We start from the raw sequence: 26,356 nt of genomic DNA on the forward strand, positions 1-26,356 counted from the left end.
TAGATCTATTGATAGTTTTTTTTGTTTTCTATCCCAATACTTTAATTGTTTACATCCAAACACATATTTTGAGTTAAAAATATCAATATTTTATTACTAATTACTGAAATTTAACTGTAAAAAATCAGTTGTCCGCTTTTGATTCAAAAACTTGTAGATGTCCGCTTTTGACACAAACTCAGTCACAAATGTTCGTTTTTGATCCAACCATTCTAATTCATTTTCAAGTGCAAATTTGGTATTGTGGTGATGTTTTTTTTATATTAAATGACAGTAAAACTTTAATCAAAAGAACTTTAATTTTAATTTAAAAAATTAAGACCTAAATTATTATAAGTCTTTTTAATATTACAAAACAACGGTTACTATATTGTCAATGATTGTGATAAAATTATAAATAAACTTGTCAATAAAACTTCTAGGTCAAAATAATAATAAGTAAAACTAAACCAAGAAGTTTCATTGATAAGTTTATTTATAATTTTATCATAATCATTAACTATTGAGTCAAATTGAATCAAGAAATATCAACAAAAAACATCAATATTACTTTATTGCCATCATCTCTTCCGCTCTTTAAATCGAAACATTCACAAGAGTCACTTTCATCGACACAATTTGAAGTAAATATGTATATTTGGATAATTTATATAGCGCCATTTTTGTGAAAATCACCTCAAGGGCGCTGTACAATAAATAAATATCCCATCACGTCTTGCAGCAACAGAGCTCATGGACGGCTGGGATTCTTGTTCCTCGTCTCCAATTACGATATACAGAAGCTAGATTACAGCACGTCTTGCAGCTACAGAGCGCATAGACAATAAGAAATCTATCCCCTATTTACATTTTTTATTTGACAATAAAGTTTAGATATTAAGTGATTTAAAAAATAAAAAAAAACAAATTTATAAAAATAGAAGTTAGATTACAAGTCTTGCAGCTACTGAGCGGATGGATGGTTGGAATTCTAGACCTCATTTACTAAATTGGAATATTTGATAGTTGAAGTGCGGCTTTGGTATTGTGGTAATGTTTTTTTTAAAATAAATGACAAAAAAAATTAACCCAGAAAAACTTTAATTCTGATAAAAAAATTAAGACCTAAATTATTACAAGTCTTTTTAATATTACAAAGCAACGGTTACTATTTTGTCAATGATAATGATAAAATTATAAATAAACTTATCAATGAAACTTCTTGGTCAAAATAATAAAAAGTAAAACTCAACCACGAAGTTTCATTGATAAGTTTATTTATAATTTTATCATAATCATTAACTACGGAGTTTTATCAAGAAATATCAACAAAAAACATCAATATTACTATATTGTCATCATCTCTTCCGCCCTCTAAATTAAAACATTCACAAGAGTCACCTTCATCGACAGAATTTGAAATGTTGCATTCTGAAGTATTTCTGTACTGCTCCAGAGAATTTATTGTCCTCCACTCTTTTCCAAAATGTTAAAGAATAAATTTTTCTACATCTTGCAGTTTTTGATTTGATACAGGAACACCAATGGGAATTTCTCAAGGATATATTTCTGATGGTTTCCTATTTTTCTTGCATATATTTTCGTCAGTTCCCACATCGGAATTATATGTTAATTCTCCACGAAAAAAATGTTTCTTTTTTCAGTTTTTCTAGTAAATATTACTTAATACAATATTATTTCTAGTAAAATGCTCTTGTGACTTGCTTTTCAAAGAATTCAGAGAATTGAATATTATTCAACAGAATATATTGAGAACGGTAGTGGTTACACACATAAATAGATACATTTACCCAAGCGTCAACCACAACCATAATACAAGATACTCTAATAGGGATCTGATACTAAGTGAAGGGGTCAACACTGTTCTGGCATCGAGACAACACTATAACGTAGGCAAAAAGGTCCATAACCTTTTGCCAGAATCATGGAAAGACGGGAGTGTTGTCAAGTTACGGAAGGTGTTGACCTCGCTCTTTCATGACATTGGTCGTAGGGAGTCAGAAAAGTTGATGCATGCCACGGATTGGAGAACCTTACTGGGTGTCAAAAATAAAATATAAAAAATAAGGAATAATTTAAAAAAAAAAATATTTATAGATGACAACCATGAAGTTTCGCATAAATAAATTGTCTATGTTTTTATGAATGTATGTATGTGTATGTGCATGGGTGTATGTACGTATGTGTGTATGTACACGTGTATATATGTGTATATTTATATATATGTGTGTATATATGTGTATGTCTGTATGTATATGAATCAATATGTGTATCCGAATAAGTTTATATTTTGTTTGTCTGTGCTCTATATTAATTTGTCAACTATTATAATATATTAAAATCTAATTGCCTAGCTTGGAACGGGGTATGTACCCTTGTTAGCTGGGCAAAGTGAACATGGAATTGTATTTTGATAAAGAGTGTGAATAAATAAATAATTAAAACAAAATATTCAGCAAAACGTATCACAACGAACAACTGACGGCAACACAGTATCCGCCATGACAGTTTACCAATCACGTTACCTAAATACCTGCTTCTGATTGGTTAGTTGTACAGGTGTCCGATTTTGGAACTAAACTAGTATGTAGGAGTCCAATTTTGAAATAAACACCGATTTTTGATGGCGTTTTTTTTATATTTTCTATCTGTTTTTATAACGCATAGATAGTTTCATTCAAAAGTATGAGTCAAAATCTATCAGAATCCGTTGTTATCTCAATTTCCACCAGAATGACAGATGTCCGTCTTTGACACTACACTATTCAATTGATTTTTTAGGGATTTTATTTCATGAACATGAAAAAACTCGTAACAAGGGCTTGAAATTTAAACTGTGTTTATGAAAAAAAAAATGCTTGAATACCCCTGCATCTTCGAAGGGGGAACGGGGGTGATTAGACACCCTTACTCTCTTTCGCATTTTAATACGTTTTCTTCCCTCCGTTCCTCTTTTTAGAACTGCAAACGCTCGGCCGAAGACGCAGGGGGATGTTTTCAAATTTACCCCAAAAACTCACCCTTAAAATTGTAAAGCCTTCGTCTTTCGTAATTATAATTAAAGGGGGGTATATTTTATGCTTAAGGAAGGGTCCTTCGCTCCCCTAGGGAGGTAATTTGGGACGGAAAAGAGTTTTCCCAAAAATAAGGGATGCTTTGGTGGGGGCGGTTCTATTAGGATCTCCAAAGTGTGTGCTTATTGTTTACTTAGGAAAAAGGGGGTGGAAAGAGGTAAAAGGTTTTTGCTGTCCGTATTTTTTTAATGTTTTTGCAGATCTCATTGTGTAATTTAAATAAATAACAATAAAAACATTTATTATATAGTATACAATTTAATAACGATGAGCTTCCAAATCGGGCAACTAACAAAAATTAATTATTTCTAATCATGGTATATTTATTTCATATTTCACAAAAATATTATAAAGTTAAACGTGTATACAATAGTAACCGACCGAAGTTTCGATTTCGGTTTCCGTTAGATTCGGCCAATTAAACGGGTTTCGGCTGCGATTTCGGTTTCTTCGGAAAATTCGTCTCAGCCGAAACCTGCGGTCGGAACTTGTCGGATAACGTTCCGCTCGCACTCGGGTGCAACCTACGCTCGTGGCTCATTTAAATTTATATTTTTGTGATTCCTTTAAAGTTCGCATGTTCAAGTTCATATAGCATACATTGAAGAACTTTTACGTATTAATTTATTTATTAACGGACATTGTCCATGTATACAATTTATAAGGTTTAAATATTACAATAAAAGAATAGTTTAAAACATTTTTAAAAAAAGAAAGAAGCATTGACAAACATAAGGGACACCGAGACAAGATCTGGACAATTTATTTAGTGCTCGTTTAAATCGTTGTAAACTTAAACCAAAAAAGTCCAGATCTTGTCTTGAGTTAACAATACGACAAAGGCGGGTCATCGGAGAATTTAGGCTATAGTTTGTTCTATGCTGATTGATGAACAGTACTTCATTGTTTCTCAATCTACGAGTCGGAATATTGAATTTTACTTGTCCCAGTAATGATGGAACATCGATTATATCATTTAGTATGCCGAACATATATATGGAGTTAATATTAGTTCTACGTTTTTGTAGACTAGAAATATTTAACAAAACGTAATAATAATTATTACATATTATATATGTGAGAGATAAATGGTATATAAGTAATAATGTAGGCATTTTTAATTGCACATTTATTTATTAATATACACGGCACAAAGTGCCTTTTACCTTTAAAAGATCCATATTAAAAATAAAAACATTTCAATATAATGTGAAAAACATAAAATTAAATACGAAAATATTATTTTCATAAATACTATCTATAAAACACAGCAGTTTTGTATAAAAATTTCTTCATGGGGTCGATTATTTGGGATAGTTGCTGAATGTGCATCTTGAGTGGTTTGTGCTATGTATATGTGCCGCATGTAATGTATATGTTTGTGTATGTTTTATATGTGCGTTCATGTGTGTGCGTGGATGGCTCGGCGTGTACATTCGGTATTTTTATTTATTTTAATTTATTACCTCCATGGAAAACGCAAAAGTCAACAATTATTATTTTCACACTTAAAATTATTTTTTATTTTTTTGTCACACTTAATGTTTAATTTTTTTTAATATATGAAAGCTCAATTGGTCTTTTTATGTTAAAAAAATGTTGTTTTTAATACTTATTTTGTATGACTGTATGTTTTCTGAATAAAATAAAATAAAAAATAAAATAATTAACATATTTAGATATAAATAAAAATTAAACAATGTGTGCAGATAAAATTTTAAAAGGTAAACAATTTACGTATATTTTTCTTAAAAGGTACAAAATAAAAGTATATCAAATATAATAAAATTCTTTTGTCTCAAAAAAAAAATATTAAAAAAATATTAATAATAATGACAATTAAAGTAATTTAAAAAATAATTTTACACGTAAATATGGTACATAATAGTACCCATACAAAAGTAAACATGGAAAGCACTTTAATCTAAAAAATATATATTACCAATCATCATCTTTGAAATGATTAAATAGAGTTGATTTATATGAGCTATACTTTAAGTGAAAAATATCAGCAACGTCGGAATTGTTATTGCCGAGTACATGGAGTCGATTCGGAATAGCATTATACGAGTATACGGTTCGCGAATTGTTGCAACTAAACGGAGGTAGCTTAATTAAAATACTTAACTTCAATATCAATTCATAGATGACGCTCCAACTCGCTTGTGGATGGTTTCTCAAATTCGTAACATAAATACAAAAATCAAAAATGTTACCTGGTGTGGATATTCACTAATAAGCGGAATGGGGAATGTTGTCGTACTTAAAGTGGCCACTTAACCCAGCCAATGACAGGTCATAAGCCCTCCTGTAAACGCTCGAATATCCATAATCCTGAATTTGAAAAAATTCTACCTCATCTCTGTAGAGATATAAATAAAAATAAACGGAGGTACTTGACGAATCATTCGTCCAGGTACGTTAAGTTAATGAGCGCTAATAGATTTGGGCAGTTCCATGTAAAGTTTACAATATTAAATAAATTCAGTAAATCTATAATTTTTCTTCTCTCAGTAAGTTTCAAACAAGTTCAAAGTTTTAAATAAAAAAACATAGTTAATAAATTCATATCTGATTCCAAGTTTAAAGTTAATGTATCTTAAAAACTTATTTTGAACTCTTTCTAGAGTATATTGGTGAGTACTATAATACTGAGTCCATAAAGTTGAGTTGTATTCCAATTGGCTCCTAACCAAAGCTGTGTACATCAATTTCAGGGAAGCTTTATTTTTAAAATCATAAGTTACTCGCAACATTGCATTCATACAGAAAATTTACCAATGGAGTTGATTATTTGGAATGGTTGCTGAATGAAAATCTTAATTAGTTTTTAATATGTATATGTATCGCATGTAATGTATTTGTTTGTGTATGTTTTATATATGCATATTGATGTGCGTGTGCATATATGTATATGTTCATACATGTATGCATGGATGATTTAGAGTGTGCTTTCGGTATTTTTATTTAAAACCAATAATAACATTTATAGAAAACGCAAACGTTAACAATTATTGTTTTCTCACTCAAGTTTTTTTTGTCACTTTTGATGTTCACTTCTTTTACATTATTTTAGAAAACTTAACTTATCTTTATTTGTTAGAAAATCTTTGTTTGTAATACTTGATATGTGTGACTGTATATATTTTGAATAAAAATTTTAAAAAATCAAAAAGATATTTGAAATAACAACGAACCATCAAATTGATACCTTTTATTTCGTTGTCGCTTTGTGGTGTAATAATCAGCGCGTTTGCCTACCAATCGAGAGGTCTCGGTTTCGATTTTTGACATGAGGGATATGAAATATATATTTAAATGGTAGACAAGGATTGGATTCAACTCCCTGGTGACCTGTTAATATTAACGTATTAAAACAGAGATAAAAAAATTAATTCCAGTCCTTGTCTACAAGAATTTGGATAAAATCAAAATATTTTTGATAAATCGACCTGGTCCTTAAAGAAGTATAGAAATTGAAAAAATAATATTTTCGGGCATTGCCTAGTATGTAGGTGAAATAATTCGATTAGATTTATCTTACGCATAAATAAAGGTTTCAGCCTTTTAACTTCACAAAAATCAACAGATGAAAGAATTTAAGGAATATAGATGTTTCTAAATATGAGCGGAATGGTGAATGTTACACAGTTTGTAAAATGGCCACTTAAACCAAACAATGACAGCAAAATATTCCATATTCCTGGACTGGTACCTAAAGTGTAAGACCAATCATCTTACCTTGATATAGCAAAAAATTATCAAGGCATCTTCATATTTTTTGTTACATGTAGGTAAGATGATCAGTATTACGCTTCAGGTACCAGTCCAGGGACTATGAAATATTCTAGTATGAAAATAATATTTTAAATAAATATTTCATACCAACCATGTCGGGAATCTAGCCCGAGACATCTTCCATGGTAGGCATTTGGGCTGATCATTACACCACGAGGCAGACATATTCATATATAAACCACCTGAACTAATTGTTTATTTTGAAATTATTATTGAAATATTTCATCTAAATTTTAAAAACGATATTTGTATTATAATGTTTTTCGTATATTCTTTTGGTGAGCAATTTCAATTTTTTTTTTATAATTCATCATATATTTACAAAAAAAAAGAACATGCCATTATTAATCTAAAAACATTTGTACTCTACTAGCCTTGTTGATTTATTAATATTATTATTATAATCCCACACCAAGCACAAAAGGTTCTCTTTTTTTGTGTGATATTCCGTTAATTTTTTTTGTACTTTTAACATGTACTTTGTTGTCAAATTTTACAACTTACAAATGTTTTTAATTTAAGTATTTTTTTTATTTTCATTGTTTCTATTTTATCGGATGTGGGATATATGCATTTTTCTGGCACCCAGTTCATTTATGTATTGTGTCTCAGATCTTTCTGCATTTCCATTAAACTCCTTAATAATTATTCTCATTAATTCTCCTTACCTTCCTATCATCCCTTCCCTCTTTCCCACCCCTGTCTTTTTCGCCCCCCGATTTCTTCCATCCCCCCATTGGAGAGAATTTTATCTTTCTCTCGTTGGTATAAAAGTTTTAAAAGGAGGCGGTACTTTTCTGTTATGGCTCCGTGCCTCTCTTTCTGGCCCATGAGAAGGTCCGTTGGTCAGAGGGGGAAAGCGACTGGGGAATGTAGGGGAGATATGAGACGTTTTTGTTTAATGGGAGGCAAATTTAATTGAATTTTGAAAGGGGCATTCAACCCACAAATAAAACTTGCCCCCTCTCTACCCTGTTTTTTCAACAAAACTTTTGTCAATTTATAAAATTGACAAAGCCTTCCCTTTTTACATTGAATACATTATTTTCAGTAAAATAATTCCCTCAATATTATTACTTATAGTATGAGCTATTTAACGATTTCACACAACAACACTTTTTTACATTTAATTCATTTGTTTTTTATAAGAAAATAAATCAACAAATAAATGCATCATTAATATGTTGTATAATTTTTATATTTAAAACTTCACTGGCCTATCTTTCAATATTATCTTAAATATATTGTATTAAATTATTTTTAAATACATATTCACTTTAATTAAATAAAATGTAAAAAATAAGATTAATAATTTATAACATAAATTTAATATAAAGATACGTATTACACCATTCGTTGTTTTGAATTAATATTTGAAGTTATTTTGGATTAAAAGATATATCATTTCGAGGCTAGAAAGGAAAAAGTAAGCAAGTGGCATGTAGCAACTTTACAAAAGAACCAATTAAAGCAAATTTTTTTTTATAAAAAAATAACCTGACTCATACTTTTTCCCTTTCGCGTCAATTTGTATTTTAAAGAAATCATGTTTTTTGTTTCAAATTTGTTTGTGAAAATAATGGATTAATATTGATTGTAATTTATTATAGAAATAAAAGCCGAGCAATAATAATTCACCTTTTTTTTTAATAACCTGTGACCAGTACTATCACTTTTTAAAAAATAGTTCATATTGTTCCTAAATAATAAACAAGAAATTAGATAAATTGAAAATCATAAACGAAAAATAAAAGTGAATTGTGAAAAAAAAGATAAAAACTTATAAAAAAGAAGTTAAAATAATATATGACTTTTGTAAACATTTCAATTTACGTAACACTTTAAAAGGTCTTTAAGAAAAAATAAATTATTTCTATTGTACAAATTCCAATTCTCTATCTTTACTGGTTTTCTAAAGATGCCAGTCTCAATGATGTCAAGCCAGATGTCGCAAAAGCTGGTCACCAGTTACTCCAAAATAATTCATACTCATAATATTAATAAATTTTTATACGGACAAGAATTGAATGTTCAGACATCGTCTACAAACAACATAGGCAAAATAGGGAATTTTACACAGTATAGAAGATGGCCACTGAAACCAGCCAATGACAGGTCATAAGCCCCGTAAATGCCTAGAGTTTCATATTTCCTTCTCTTAAATGTTCTGCATCTCTATTGTTATTTGTAAATTGCATCATGTTTTAACTAAATATATATATTTAAATATTTTTTTTTAATATTTGAAACACTTACTTTGTAGAACATTATTATTATATATATTACAATGAAGCTAAAGAGTTAAACCAGCCAATGATAGGCCATAAGCCCTGTAAATGCCTTGACTTCCATATTCTCTACTTTAAGGTATTCTCCATCCCTGTTGTAATATGTTAATATTACAATGAAATTACTCTTTATTTTTTATAATTTAATAACCAACTAGTTTCGTCAAAATACTATGACTTATTAAGTGTTAATTCGGGGTTACCAACATTCACTCTACCCTCTCTGTGTAAATCATATTTCATGTTAGTTTGTGATTAACCCTGTAGAAGGCTTAGTGTTTTGCCAAAACAATTTGGTTATTAAATTTAAAAAATAGGTAGCACAAACAAAAAACTAAATTATTTTATTGTAATATCATTTATTGGAAACATATTTTTGATAAGAACAAAATGTCTTTTTAAAGTTATTAATTTTCCCGAAGCATCCAAAGACGTATCTTCTAAAAATACAGACTTTAAAGAAAGGGAGGTTTGTTTTATTTGCCGGGTGGGTGGGGGCAACTTGCGTTCTTTCAGCCGGGGGTAGGATCACCCCTGCTTCCCAACCCTGCCCCCCGAAACGGCAAGAAAGACATTTACAATGGGGCAGAGAGACGTTTTATCTGAGGCATAATAAATTATGGGAAGACATTGATAAAATGTATCCAATGTGCCCCTTTGCATTCTTATTTTAAGTGTTAGAGATTTCTACAGAATTAAAGATTGGGAGGTATCTTTATATTTAATTAAGTGTGAAACTTTAACTTATTTGCCTAACGATTTATTGATTTGATTAATTTATTTGGAAACATATATATCCATTAAGGATTTAATTATTAAACTTTATAAATTTGACGTCATTTTATTGTTTTTTTTATTTTTATTAAGCATGTCATAATGTCAAAAAGGCTTACACATAAAAAATTTAAATCCATATTTTTTTTTAATTGGGTGATGTAACATAACTTGTGGATGTTTTTTTCAAATTAATAGAACCAAAGGAAACAACGAAAATAAATTACAACCGGTTAGTCAAAAATGTATTTTCTTTCATTTTTTTACAACTTCTCTTTGAGCCTTGTTCTCTCTACTGGTGAATAAAAGCTTCTTCTAAACATATGTATTTCTTCCTAGCACCCGTTTTTATAATCCATGTATTAACGGCTATCGAGGCAATGTCATAGACCTATCTTTTTGTGGTCTTCGGATACTTTTTTTGTTTGCCCATGGTCTCCACTTTTTCTGGGTGTCCACCTGCCATCATTTTGCTTTGCCAAGTTTTCTGCTCATTGTCATTTTAATTTTGCTGATCGATACATGATATCTAGGACTCATATCTTAACCTGTCTCTTAGACACACATCAATCATCTGTTCTTTAATGGATTCTTCCTATTTTACAACGCAACTTTATCGTACACTGCGCGAATATCGCGAGCAGCGTTGATCGTTTTCTTTCTTAGATTTAAAATGATGTGACAAAAATCCCCACATTCGTCTACTTGACATTCCATTTTAAAGGATGGTAAACAAATAAAATAAAAGCATACTACAACAGAGATGAAGAACATTTTAGAGAACGTAACATAGAAGTCTAAGCATCTACAGGACTTATTTATTTTTTATTTATTTATTTTATATATACGGCCTAAGCCAATTACAACAGTTACATGAAGAAAAATGAATACAAGAAACTGAACAAAAAAACATAAAACTATGTAGCAAAGACAAACAAGGGCAAAACAATAATGGTGGACAAAATATTTAAAAAAAACGAAAAAATGAGACTTCGTGCTAAACCATGCCAATCCAACTTCATCCCACACTGTTTAGTCCCGAAAAAATCTACGAAAAGACGGAAGATCTATCCCGGAGAATTCCAAGTCAAGTGATGAATTGATTTATCTACACATTCTAGACATTGGGGCATAAATACAAAAGTTGCTTTTAGAAGATTTAATAAATAGCATATATTATGACCTGTCATTGGCTGGTTTAAGTGGCCACTTTTTACAGTTTACAATACAATAAGAATATGGGTAGAATGGTAAATATTACACAGTGTATAAAATGGCCATGTAAACCAGTCAATGCCAGGTCATAAGCCTTGTAGATGCCTAGACTTTATATATGACTTTCTCTAAAATGTTCTTCACCTCTGTTGAAATATATTAATATTAACAGCTCGCCTGGGAGTTGAATCCAGTCATTGTCTATAAATATTTGGAAAAACTTAAAATATTGTTTAATAAAATAATGTATTATGTAAAGTAAAAACAGACTTTCCTTTCAAATGGCGTATCAACCTTTACAATTTTTTCATATTTTTGGTGCTCATTTTTTAACACAACGTTTGTTACCACCTTATACTTAATTAATATAATATTATTAACGGTATACAGAGGTAGAACTCTTAAAGTTTTTATTATAAACGATTGAAATTTGGATCCACCCTAGAACGTTTAGAATATCTTAGACCGATATTATAAACAGAAATGAAATGTTACGTAGAGCCAATACAAATAGAAAATAGTTCACGACTAAGCTCAGAGGTGATAAGTATGTCATAATTCAGCTTGTTATGAAAGGCAAGATCGAGAGACGTTGAGGAGTTGGAAGAAAACAGCTGTCCTGGCTTCGAAATAACCGAGAATGGACCAGGGTTAGAGCTGTGGAGGTGTTGGTTCACACTGGTCAGAACAGGGAAGCTTTCTTCGACAAGTCGACAAATTTGAGGGGACCGTACATGCCACGTGAAAAAGAAGAAGATTATAGAACCAGCAGTAAAACCAACATTTACGTCAACCCTGCAATTGAACCAAGAACCTCAAGCATGATAGGTAAAAGTGGCAATCACTAATCTACAATGAAGACGTATCGCCACTCGATTTCCTCCAACCAGGATTTTTACCTGAGAGCAGCCTTTGAGTCAAAAACGCTCGTTGAAGGTTCCGAACTTTTTTAACGCTGTGTACTTTATTATTCATTCGCCTGGGCACAGAATAAAATGGATGATTTTATAAACTGCTTGTAAAAAAATACTACCTTTACATAATTGACCAGGGTTGCAGATGTGACACATGCTATATTACGCATCATCCTTCATCCCCGTAACTGCATCCCAAGCATAATATTACACAGCCAGGGGATGCATAATATGCAGTGAACTTGTGCAGTGGCTGGATGCAATTTTTCAACATAATTTATCGCCTTCTCTTGACCCACCTTTCTTAAGTCATATAAATCATAGGGTACCTTGTTGCATTATACAATTTAAGTTCATTTAATTTATCTCAAAGCTTAGCTTCCGGGATTCAAGCAAAAACGCATTTAATATTATTATTTTTTTACAATATTTGAGTTTGTCCAAATGTTCGTAGACAAAAGACTTTTAGAGAGAAATTTTACTAAATTGAGATTTTACTAAAATCTACAAATGGAAGAATTGAAGAAATATGGATGTTCAAACATAGGCAAAATGGTGAATGTTACACAGTGTGTAAAGTTCACTTAGTATGAAATACAAAATGAGGTCTTGAGATGAACGAGGTCTTGGACCCGTCACTGATTGCTTTTACTGATCTGTTTTCCATATACACTATGTAAGATTCACGATTCTTCGTATTTTGGATGTTCATATGATTTTTTTTACTCTTCCATTTTTTTGTAGAAAATTAATTTAAATTTATTCATTCCAATTTTCGTTTATTGTCATTTCTTTAAACATCATTATTTTTTTAATTATTTTTTTTTGTTTTTGTTTTAGTTTGAGTAGAATTTGTAAAACATCAAAACGTTTGTTGATTACGTTTTTCATTTTATTAATATATTATTTTTTTCATTTTTACTATGCACCGAATTAATTTCTTTCAGGTCCTGACCAGCTAGGCATTTCCTGTGTCAAAACATTAATGCCTGAACATAGATTTACTCTTTTCATACATTTTTTTTCTTTGAAGAACGACGTGGTACGATTTGTTTCGTTAGGGAATTGCAATATAAAAAGTTTTCATTTTTCCAATATAATAAGAATACAAAAATAAATGAAAAATATGCATCAAATCACAATGATATTTGAAAAAAGTCAAATAAATTTAAATTTTTCTGAATCCATATTATATAGATATTTGTAGTATGTGATACTTCCCTTTATTAATTTTATCGGGATGAAAGTAATTATTGAATGTTTTTCGTTTTCCTTCGTTATTGTAACAAAATGTCAAAATGATAATGATATTTATTTTTGATAAAGAATATATCTTTATTTCTAAAATTCAAAGTACGATAACAGGCAGGATGGACGTGTAATATTGATTTAAATGTGGTTTTGCACACGTCTAATATGTGTATATCGCTGTTAATAACGTAACGCAATCGGTGTCCAGCTGCCTTAAGCCCACACCGGTGCACAAACTTTACCCTATAATAGGAATCGTTCCACCCAACATCAGAAAAAATGTTGCAACGGACACCGACAGACACAAACAAATCCGTTACCCTAGACACCCCCTTTATGACTATCAAATGGCTCCTCTGAGACTAGAGATCAAGAAGAAGTTTTCTCAAAGTCACAACTGATTTGAAGACTTCTGCAGAAAAACGCAGAGAGGATCTGAGGAGAGAGGAACTCGGCGGTAGGCTCTAGATTATGCCATTCAAAAGCACAAACTCCGCACCCTGTCTGAACTTTCCTACGTAAAAAGTTCTCAACAGACTAAGAGTAGAGGAGTCTAGGTGCAAATACATTAAACAAAGGTTGGGATTTCTGGAGTGAGATGACATAAACTGTGATTGTGAAGAAGTGTAAAATGATCCTCATTTGCTGCGGCGTCCACAAATGCAGGAGCTTATGAAAAGGATCATTTGAGGGTGACCACTGACAAGGCAATATCTGTCGCTGCACATTGGTGTGGCAAGATCTGAAGTCCGTACCCGATAAGAAAGTAAATCAGTCAGGTGGTTTACTGCAATGCTCACTGTTCTTGGACTGGCATAGTAAGACATATCGCACCTTTAAAACGAAAATGACTTAACTAAAAAAAACTTATAATAAGTTAAGATCATAAAACGACTTCAATGAACATTATCCATCTTTCAGCATTTATAAAAACGGAACATTCGGGTGGAAATAGGACAAAATCGTTACATAGGTCACTTTTTTACTCAGATAATTTAGATTCCGTGTCAGTACGAAAGCGATACTATTGGTGTTTTTTAACATTGCTGTGAAAAAGGCGCAACGCAGACAAACATATTATAGTGACCGAAAGCCGGTTGAGTCGATTTTATTTCGATACAAATGGCAAGTTTATTTGATTTTTTTAACGTCAAATTCAGCTTTGTGATTGTTTCGTTCCGACTAATCGATACTCTTATTGACATATTTTAGTATACGTCTTTTTATTATTTAAATTATCGATAATCTAAGTGACTTATTTACGTTTATGTCATTTCGTGAATAAATAAAAACATGTGTTTGGCGACCTGATCTGACCTAATGTAAATGATGTCATTATCTTATTTATCTAAGTGCATTTGTTTGTTTGTTTTTTTATTCAATCTAACAATGACTCATTAAATAAATGTTCTGTTTAAACTTATAATATTTTTTTTTTGTTCCTATTTTTCATAGATTTATAACTGAATGCCTTCAGTAAAGGGTTTATTTCAAAATTTGTTGCTTACTTCAAAAAATTACGAAACAATCGATGAAAAAATACAAAAGTGTCACAATTTATATTTAAAGGTGCAACATCACCTTATTTTTTGTATTACAAACATGATCAAGATAAACTTCGATTGGAGTACCAATACAGCTGGGTGTGAATGGATGAATAATGGTGATGATTACATAAAAATAGTGGAATAAAGATTTATTAAAAAAATATGAATAGTTTCATTTAAATTAATCAAATAAATAAATAATTTTAAGCAAAAGAGAATATCTGATTTTCAAAAATAATTATTGTAAGCGGGGAAAATGTGAATCAGTCCCAAGCAGTTAACACTCTCATACATAGGAACGTGCTTGTATTAGAAGAAAATTAATGGGCTGAAAGTAATAAAAGAAGAAAAGGCACGTCGCCCCTAAAGGTTAACTCCGTTCGCACTCTTTGGGAGGTCTTATATAGGGATTATTAAGGTTTTGAACTTGCTTATTCTTAAGTATTTTGCATGTCTCACTCTTTGTTGTTAAAGTTTATTAAAAACTGAATGTACGAGTATAATAGCAGGTATTTGGTTTTTCGTATTTTTTATTTTCTCTCTATCTATCCTCGCCTCTATTGTATTTTATTTATTTATTATTTATTTATTTATAAATTTATTGCAAAAAAAATAATAAACATACTTAATATCAGGGAATCTATATAAAACCAATTAATGTAAAATGAAAACGGAGTGTTCTCTGTTTATGATAGTCTCCATCTTACATGGCACAGCCTGTTCTAAAATGGAGATTTTTTATCTTTAGAGCGTAAGTAGTCTTATACTAATAAAACAATAACAAAAAAAAGAAAAACTAAAACTTCTTTATTATAAATGCCTAGCTTATCAAATGTAAGAAATTAAAAATCATTATTATACAAATATAAAGTATATATATGTGCCAAGAATACATGTTACTTAAACATAAATAATAAAGTATATTTAACATATTACAACAGAGATGAAGAACATTTAAGATAAGGTAATATAGAAGTCTAGGCATCTACAGGGCTTATGACCTGTCAATGGCTGGTTTAAGTGGCCACTTTACACACTGTGTAACATTCACCATTCTGCCTTTATTTGAACATCTATATTTCTTCAATTCTTTCATCTGTTGAAAGTTTGTGAAGTTAAAGAGCTGAAACCTTTATTTCTATATCCATAAAAATTTGGGCAAACTCAAAATATTGTTAATATAGTATAATATATAATAAAACAACTATAAAGCAATGAAACACATAAAAATATAAATAATATGTGTACTAATTATATAAAGTACTACGTTTATTGATTTACATATATTTTTCAAAAAAATCTCTCGCTACACTATTTATATGTGCAGTTATTTTTATTTTAAAATTTGTTTTACAATTTTAGTCTTTTATATTTGGCAATAAATCATTAAATATTTTTGGAGAAATTACATTGTACTGCTTTTTACCAAAAGCGGTTGATACAAATGGGACAATGCAGTTAATTTGTGTTGCTGAACGAGTGTTTATATTATGTTGGGTTCTTTTGACCTCACACCATGATTTGGTCTGATACACGTTTTGTATATCCAAATTATGTTTCCAATAATCATGTGTTCATTGTACTGTACGACATTTCTTTGGCCTCCAGATGTTAACTAACTGAGATGGATATGTTTTCATCATCACTATGGCAGCATCATCTGCATGGCATGTGATGTTAATGACCTTATCTCCCTTAGTAGATTCACTCCTTTTTTATTTTATTTTTATAAATAGTTATTCTGCTTGTGTAAGAAAAGGTTTGAAGCGTATTTTTTGCTGTGCTATTAGTTATAAAGGTGCTAAACTGTTTTTTTTTTGCTCTCAATATGGGTTATTTTCTAAATGTCAATATTATTTATGTCCCGAATTGAGTTGTTGTAGCTCCTAGGAATATAATTCAACGCATTATACTTGTAAAATACGTTGTGTTTTATGATTTATAAATTAAAAAAAATTAAAAATTAAAAAAACTGGGTAAAAATAATAACATGATTAACTTTTTAAAAAGCTAAAAATTCTTAATGTAATACTTAAAAAAATATCATGTTCCTTTACGAAACGAATATACCGATAACTGATGTATTACTCACGAAAATTGATTATAGTTTTGCAGCAAGCAGCCAGTCCACAGTTTAAAAAAAATGATATTTTAGTGTATTGGGTGCCGTAAGGTCCATTTCATGCTCTGCTAAAACTAGTAAGGCTGCTCTCATACAAAAATCTATAATATTTAACTTAAAATAGTGTTGATCACCAAAACACAATTTCTCAATTTGCTGAAAACACCCACAGCATTAGGAAAATCTTACGATTTAGATGCTTGTGGGAAGATTAATTTCTTCAAAAATCTAGTGTTCTTAAATAAATTGAAGTGGATAAATACAAAAGTATATTAATTTATAAAGGAAAAGTACCTGTAATAAAAAAAATGTATTTAAATACATAATGTTACATCATACATTCAAAGTTTGAATGAGGTATCATTTAATATTAGATCTGGCTGTTTTCTGCAAAATGCGTATTTTAGGTTGTGTTAGACTTCAAAAAATTACAAAAATTATTTTAATCCGTTATTAAATTATTTTTAATGTTAATTTACAAATAAAATAATTAAATACACGAATAAAACAATATTTTCAATACTGTTAAGTTTTTCTTTTATAGTTCTTAATTTGAATTTTTATTGATTTTTGTGAGCGCCACACCAGACTCTTGTTACTCTGGTGGGTACTAATAGCATAGTATGTAAAGATAGCACAAGGGCTATAATCTCTCACTATTTCGTTTTTTGCTCGAAGACTTCGGTCGTCACGGAGCGCACTGTGCTTCAAAATAAATATTGTGTACAGTCCACTTTTATAAAGGTCTTTTATTTAGTAGAGATCGACCGCCATATTTATTGAATTGGCTACAACACCAGCACACATTTTTCCAAATACATAATGAGACGCTCGCTCTTTACTGCAAAATGCACATCTTAGATTGTGTGGTCAGTCAGACTCTAAAACTGGGCAAATGCATAATTAAACTAGTTTTTGTATAATAAAAAAGCGAATGTGTTTATTATTCAACATTTTTCAAAATAACTGTTGGGTGAATTTGATTGTTTACTCTTTTTACAAAAGTGCTATTATCTCAGTTTCTTTTTTCTATGGCTGGCTACTTTCTGCATAGACACGTTCTATTGGTACTCAATTCTATTTAAACAAAAGAATTAATAAATTAACATATTATAACAGAGATGAAGAACATTTAAGAGAAGGTAATATAGAAGTCTGGGCATCTACAGGGATTATGTCCTGTCAATGGCTGGTTTAAGTGGCCACCTTACACACTGTGTAACATTCACCATTCTGCCTATATTGGAACATCTATATTCCTTCAATTCTTCCATCTGTTGATGTTTGTAAAGTTAAAGAGCTGAAACCTTTATTTATGCTGGTGAGATTCATCTAATTGAATTATTTCACCTACATACTAGGCAACGCCTGAAAATGTTATTTTTTCAATTTCCATACTTCTTCATGGACCAGGTAATTTATCAACAATATTTTGAGTTTGTCCAAATTTTTGTAGACATGGACTGTATTCAACTTCCTAGGAAGTTGTTAATGTTAACATATTACAACAGAGATGAAGAACATTTTTTATAATATAGGCAGAATGGTGAATGTTACGCAGTATGAAAAGTGGCCACTTAAACCAGCCAATGACAAGGTCGTAAGCCCTGTAGATGCCTAGACTTCTATATTACCTTCTCTTATATGTTCTTTATCTCTGTTGTAATATGTTAATATAAACAGCTCCCCGGGGAGTTGAATCCAGTCCTTGTCTACAAAAATTTGGACAAACTCAAAATATTGTTGAATAAATAAATATTAATCATCTCATCAATTTTGTGTCCCATGGAATAATTACATGGGGTGGTTGTTTTAGGGAGTCAGTTTTCAAGACATTAGTTATTCTAAAAAAAAAAAAACATAAATATTGTTAAAATTGTCACCTCTCTTACATTTTTCATGATGAGATGTAAATTTTAGGCTGTTTATGAAACACCAGTTTTACTTTGTCAGAAGTATGCAGATGCAGGTATATGGTAAAGACTCATCAGAGTAACATGTTACACAATGTGATTTATTAACAAGACGGTCGGACAACAACAATTTGAATTTGGAAGGATGTGTGTAGGATAGGGATATTTTCTGCCTTATATGAGTTGCAAGGATTTAAAAAAATAGTACTTGACACTATGGGTAATATGTAATAATAAATAAAATTTTGTAAAAACCAGTGTTTTTTTTTATTCATCGCTCGTTTATATCCACCCTAAGGCTAAGATAATACAAGGAAAGGGGATGATCGGAGCTTTCTTCTACACAGGGAAAGGATGAAAATATTCACAATTTAATTCTCTCAGAATTTCCCATTTTCCGTGTACATCATATCGAATAAAAGAGCTACGTCATTTATCATTAGAGGATGAATAGCTGACGTCAGACGTTTCGTAAGATGTGTTTTGTTCGTATTTCTTATTCTGCGGCTATATTATGTAGCTATTTCATATTGCATGTGTGTAAGAAAACCCGAATATCCACCGAAGAAATGTGTCAAAATATCTTTTGACACTTTTGAATGAACGAGGCCCGACCCGTTGGTTAGAATAAATGCTTATTTAAATATGTTAAAAACGCAGATCATAAAAATACGACAAACATTTTTTTATTTTTTTTATTTAAATAAACGGCACTTGCCTTTTACATATTAAAAAATTACAACCGACAGGGGTGGATAATATTTTAGAGAAGGAAATATGGAAGTCTTCGCATTTACAGGGCTTATGATCTGTCATTGGCTAGTTTGAGTTATCACACACTGTGTAACATTCACCATTATGCCTATGTTTGAGCATCCATATTTCTTCAATTCTTCCAACTGTTGATTTTAGTGAAGTTAAAGAGCTGAAACCCTTTTTTTGTGAAGAGATTCATCTTTTTTATTTTTTATTAATAAATATCATAAATGGTAAATGTTTTTTTTTATTCTATACAAATCTTCTTTTATATATCTAGTAAAAGTTATAGCTGTAACTCTCCAACTTATTGGAGAGAGTTAGTCTCTTAAAAGAGAGCTTGGAGAGTGACTTACTCTGTTATGGTTATTTGTTTATTAGAGTTTTATAATTTTGAATATACGAGTACAAACAGTACGAGTACGAGTGAAAAAATCAATATTGAATATATAAATTAAAACAGAAAATAATAATACATTCATACTAATTAAAATCTGATTAAATTATTTACATGCTGAGCAACGCCTGAAAACGATTTTCTAGTTTTTAACTTATTCTTGAAACAGTTGGTTTTATTACAATATTTTGAGTTTGTACAAATGTAAAAAAATATTTTTTAATATATAAAAAAAAACAAATAAAACAATTTTGAATAATAGCAAATACTTTATTATTATCTAGAACTACTACTTAGGTAAATAGTATGTAAAAAATAAAATAAAGTGATATTAAAATATTGATTACAAAAATGATAAACATTTGTACCAATCAATAAAATAATGAGAAATTAAAAAAAAAATTGGAACAATAGCAAATCATAAAAAAAATACATGTTTCATGTTAACTATTAGCTTATATAATTTTATATTGCTAATTACATTGCTAAAAAAAAAAAAAAAAATTTTTTATATTTTTTTGCTAGAAAAAACCGACCATGAGGATTGGATGAAAATTGATGTGGTTTACCATAAAATGAAAACTGTTCTTATCTGAGAATAGCGGAGCCTTAATCCATGATCAGAAAGGTACATCAAGTTTTCAGCAAAATATTTTAGTGCACAAGGTTTGCGAAGAATGAAAAAAAGTAAGAAGAGAGATCTAATGTATCAACTATAACTTTTATAATGGTTTGTTGCTTTAATCGAACTTTTATTGCACTTAATGAACTTTAGATTTAAAAAAAATGAAACTTGTAACATTCAATGATTAACCAGGAGATTGTCCAAGAAAATAAAGATATATTTTTTTGTTTGTTTTTATTTAGTGCCATTTTCTGCTATATACAAGGTTTATATTTCATAAGTGGATTTTTCTACAATAAACTTCTTTAAATTTATCTAAACTGTTGGGATCAGGAGGGATAAACGAATGTGGGCTAATCAGGAACTTCTCAGCATTTGCTCATGTGGAGATAAAACCACTATGAACTCTTCAGGAGAAGCCGGCCAGTTGGCAGTAGTCTACAGGTCTCCGTTCCACTAGAGGAGTGTTCGGCATTTTCTTCCCTACTTTGGTTTATTTTACTAATTGCCAGCAATATACTGAACATTTATGATACTATCTCTCGTGTGAGTTCTTTATTTATTTATTTATTTATTCACACTCTTTATCAAAATACAATTCCATGTTCACTTTGCCCAGCTAACAAGGGTACAAACCCCGTTCCAAGCTAGGCAATTACATTTTAATATATTATTTATTACCTATCACCTATCACCGATGGGATGTCACATAGGTCTTTACCCAAGCTTCTGCATCCGCGCCTCCAGCTGTTGTCTTTGAAAGCTGAAAAGGGGGCAATGCATCAACAGGTGAGGGACATCTTGAAGAGTTTCATCGTCGCATGGGCAGCTGTCGATCTCGGAGAGCTTGAAGCAATGCACGTAGCTCATAAACCCACCATGACCCGTAAGCATCTGGGTGAGCTCGAAGCCAGCATTTTGCATTCTCTTGAAATCATAGGCATGGAAAATGGCAGGGAAAAACTTTTTAGTTACATTTCCAGTAGTTTAACTTAAATAACGATCGTTTCAGAGTTGAAAGGTTATGCTTCTAATTTTTCTTTTGGCAAAGCTGAGCGGGAAATCGGAAAAATCGGGGGCTGTCTTCTTGAGCGTAGCTTCTCGAGCCTTTCGTCAGCCTTTTCGTTGGCAAGGATTGCACATTGTCCCCGTATCCAGCCGATGTCCACGTCCTGGCGTCTGCATCTTAGCTTCTGGATATCTGTTCTAATGTCTATTACAATAGGGTTGACTGGATTTCGGTCAGTTATTGCATGGACGCCAGATTTGCAATCTGTCAGGATCACCAACAGAGACTCCCGGACAACGTATGCTCCAACTAGCGGACTGATATAAAAAAAATGATGAAAACTGGACTATTGCTCGAAAGACAATATGTTTTTATGGAGTTAAGGCACAATTCAGTCTAGAAGCACAATGGTATCGCATACTTAAAGAATATATAATGTATTCACAAACGAGGAAGGCTTTTTGTTAGAGCAACAAAAGGCTCTAAAATAATAAACAGGCAACAAAGACGCAAGAAAATATCAAAATAAGATTTCGCTTGTTTACGAGTTAAGACAACGCTATCTAGGCAAAACTTAGTATGTAAATGGCTCACTGGCCTTTTCAACAAAAGGACACAAAAGATTCGCCCCCTCCCTTGTCCCGACGGTCTGGTTGCTGTATTGTTTCCATTTGATGGTGTGGGGGGGGGAAAGGGAGGGGGTAATGTGTTTATCTGGAGACGGTTGTGAAATACGCCATTTTGAGAAAGAATTTACGTTTCGGGTTTTGCAGATACATATCTCAAAAGAATTGAGATGATTTGTTTAACAAATTTAACAGATACAAAACAAATCTTATTAAAGTTTGATTTATCTGAACATATCTTGTTGTTGTGTAGTGATCGCTCAATTACCACCTGTCTTATTAATAATCTTCCTGTCGATTGACTTAAAGTTGAAACAAAAAAAAAATATCCCAACTGATACGAAGAAGGTAACATTGATTGTAGGAACTGAATAACGCACGCAACTACACTGGCTCAGTATCAAGCAAAGAAGAAACGTTGACATTCTATCACTTCTTTACAATATTTTAAATAATTTCACTTCACCTGTGTAAATTGTTCCTTTATCCTTCTTCTTTCCTTCCCATCCCCTCTCCTCTCTTCATAGTAAAGTGTTATTTTTTTTTATACATATATTTATTTTTGTTAATCTTTGCTTTTAATTTTTGTATAAAATTGTAAGATTCAATATGTCCATATATTTATAATTTTCTCAAACTGAACGGTTTGGGTAGGTAGGAAGAAATTGCCTTAAGGCAATATGCCCGCCCTTATATGTGTATTTATTGTATATGTATATAAAGTGTCAATAAATAAATAAATAAATATCTGAGAGACCTCTTCCAACCTCTATCAGAACATGGATTATCTCTTAATTCTAGTTACGAGAGAACCCTTTTAATACCCTTTCACCGCAATTATTTTTTTGCCTTCTCTTTCACAGTAGTAGCTGCTCAAATGTGGAATAATCGACCTACTAATGTTTGAGACGCCCCGTTTTCATTTACATTTAAATCAAGGTGGAAATGTCACTATCTAAATATTTTAAATAAACGTAATTATGCCGAAAGCGGCCAGTCCACAATTGTGGAAAAATGAGATATTGATGTTATCGGGTGCAGTAAGGTCAATTCTATGTTCTGCTATAAACAGCCAGACCGCTTTCATACAAAAAACTATATTAGTCATCTTCGGAAAAAGGTGGCGACCACAAAAACGGCATTTCTCAATTTGCAGAAAACACCCACAGCACTAGGTATGGTACTTTAAAAATCATAAAAACTAGTCAAATACATTATAAGATTCTTGATTGTAATATACATATATTACAAAACTTACGTATTCATCGTTTATCGTTTGTTAAAGTCAAAAATATTCCACTTGTTGTGTAAATTTTATAATTCACTATTTCTCACAAAATGGCTTTTATCTCAGTTTCATTTTTTTTATTTTATTTATTTACAATTTTAAAAAACCCGTTAGGGTTACATTAGAAATTTAATATTGTCTAGTCATTTTATGTCTCGTCTAGTCTAGTTAGTTCAGTCGTCATGTGCTTTTTCAGATTGATTTTAAATTTGTCTCCATTAAAAGTTTTCAAGTAGTAAGGTAGGTCGTTGTAGTGTTTAAGTCCGTTATGTAGTATTTTTGACTGTCCTGTGTTTGTCTTTGCTTTTTCAATATGATAGTGTTTTTGTTGTCTGGTGTTATATTTACGTATGTCAGCATTTTTGACTAATATTATGTCGTCGTCTTGTATGTTTCCCAGTGTTATTTTGTGCACAATTTTTAAGGTCTCAATTTTAGTCAAGTAGTTTATGTCAAACTGGTGTGTTTTTTTGTACAGTTCAGTCGTAGAGGTCAGGTAGGGTATGTTTTATGGCTTGCTGTTTTCTGTATAATCACGTTCAATTGTTCTTTTCTCCTTCATCTTTCCTTCCCATCTGCTTTCCTCTCTTCATAGTATAGTGTTAATTATTTTATTTTTTTATTAATTTTTATTTAAAATATTTGTATGAAATTATAAGATTCTGCATTAATACCTAGAGTATCGTATGTTAAAAATGCTTTTTTTCGTAGGACTTTTTCAATATACAATACAAATTTTAAAAATATAGATTACACAAACATCACTCTGTCAGATTTAAAATTTACACTAAAAATGCATTATGTAACTTAGTAGACATTATAATAATAAATATGTACATCTCCTTTCCCCTCTTTATCCTCTATTTAAGCATTCTTGTCCTAATTCCACCCAATTTACAGTAACGTTCTTAAAATAAATATTAAAAATTCTTTGATTATTGAGTATATGAAAATAACATTTTTACATGTATAAATTGTATGTATTTATTTGATATGTAATATATTTTTTTTACAAACTTTGTATACTATGTGGAAATCTGTTATTAGTTCTGAGTTTAAACACTATATCTGTTTGTTTACTAAAAATATGTATGTAGAACTGTTGATTTCCCAAATAAAAAATAAAAAATATGTCCATGTACTTGTAATTTTCTCAAACTGAACGGTTTGGGTAGGTAGGAAGAAATTGCCTTAAGGCAATATGCCCGCCCTAATAATATGTTTAAATATTGTGTACGTATATAAAGTATTAAATAATAAAATATCTCCTTTTTTTGTACAATTTTAAATTAATGAGTCTATAAAAACTGTCGAGTAAAAAATAATTTTTTTGTGTAATGGCATAAAAATCCATTTTAAATTTATAATATTTAAGTCCCGAAAAACGGTTCATTTCATTGGCCACGCCCCTAATACGACACGTTTCGGTTCAGTTTTGAACTTTGCTTATGACCGATTCAATTTGAATAAAACATCGCCACGAATCTTAACGTCACAATTGTCAAGGCCAAATATGTCGCATTTTAAAAAAAAAAAATTTTTTGTTATTTTATTTTTTAAATTATGTATAAACACATTTTTCCATAATATCCATATTGACTTTAAAAATATAATTAATTTTTCTAAATGTATTTCACGTGTCCGTCGTATGTGATATTCGTAGTATGTGATATTTGTATATTCAACCAAGAGGGTGGAAATCTATTCATATTGCCTGACATGGCTATAGGTAAAATTCTCAGATGTTTAATTTCTAGTAGTCAACAAAAAATTACTGTTATTTATTTATTATACATAACGAGTGGACCTGCGAACGAGCGGAGCTGCCCAAACGTTGGCTTGCCTGCTATTACCTTGGAAAAAGACTTTTCATTGATATTTAGGTACCTAGGTACTTGTTTATGGTTGAATTTCAAAACATAAAATATTTATTTTTAGATATAAAAAATTTTTTTTGCGAATTTTAAACTCGGCTCTTCTCACTAACAGGGGTGCACTTTATTCATGAATGCTATTTTAAAAAATGTTTTAAATATCAGTTAAATTATTTAAATATTACCAAAAATCCAGTTAAAAGAAATAAATGGGAAGAAATTATAAAGAAGTAAAGAAAGAATCTGATTAGAATTCATAAAAACCGAATGTTGTTTGTAAACATTCAAAAACAAACTTTTTTTAAAAACAAAAATATTAAGTCCTTCCATTTTTTGTATATGCATTCTTTTCATATGCTACCCTGGTAGGTCGATGAAAAAAGATTTGTTTTTCTATTTTTTTTTGATAGATTCGATTGAAAATTCGAATATCTACAAACACGCGCAGCGCAAAGATTTACTTTCGCTGAAAACCACACATAAATTGATTAAGCCATTTAGGAGGAATTCAGTGACATCACATGTACAGAAGAATTATATCTTTAAAGATGTCAAACAAACGCCACAAGACAATCACAACAATTATATGAAGAAACATATGTACAAGAAACTGAACAAAAATAAAACAAAAAGATGTAGCAAAGACGAACAAGGGCAATAAAACAATGGTACTTATACAATATGTGAATAAACCTATGTTTATTAAACTATGTTTATCCCCAAGGTTAAACTTGAAGTCTTATATGATAAGACTTCAAGTTTAACCTTGGGGATCCATCTTTTTCCTCTGCAGGAATATGCTAATCAAAATATGCATATCTCATTATGCACTATACACCAGGGGGAAATCGTCAAAATAAAACCGTCACGATAAGTTAGTTTTTA

The sequence above is a fragment of the Micrasema longulum genome, unplaced genomic scaffold, assembly GCF_059751315.1.
Source record: "Micrasema longulum isolate JH-2025_06_02 unplaced genomic scaffold, ASM5975131v1 h1tg000041l, whole genome shotgun sequence".
Taxonomy (NCBI): Eukaryota; Metazoa; Arthropoda; class Insecta; order Trichoptera; family Brachycentridae; genus Micrasema; species Micrasema longulum.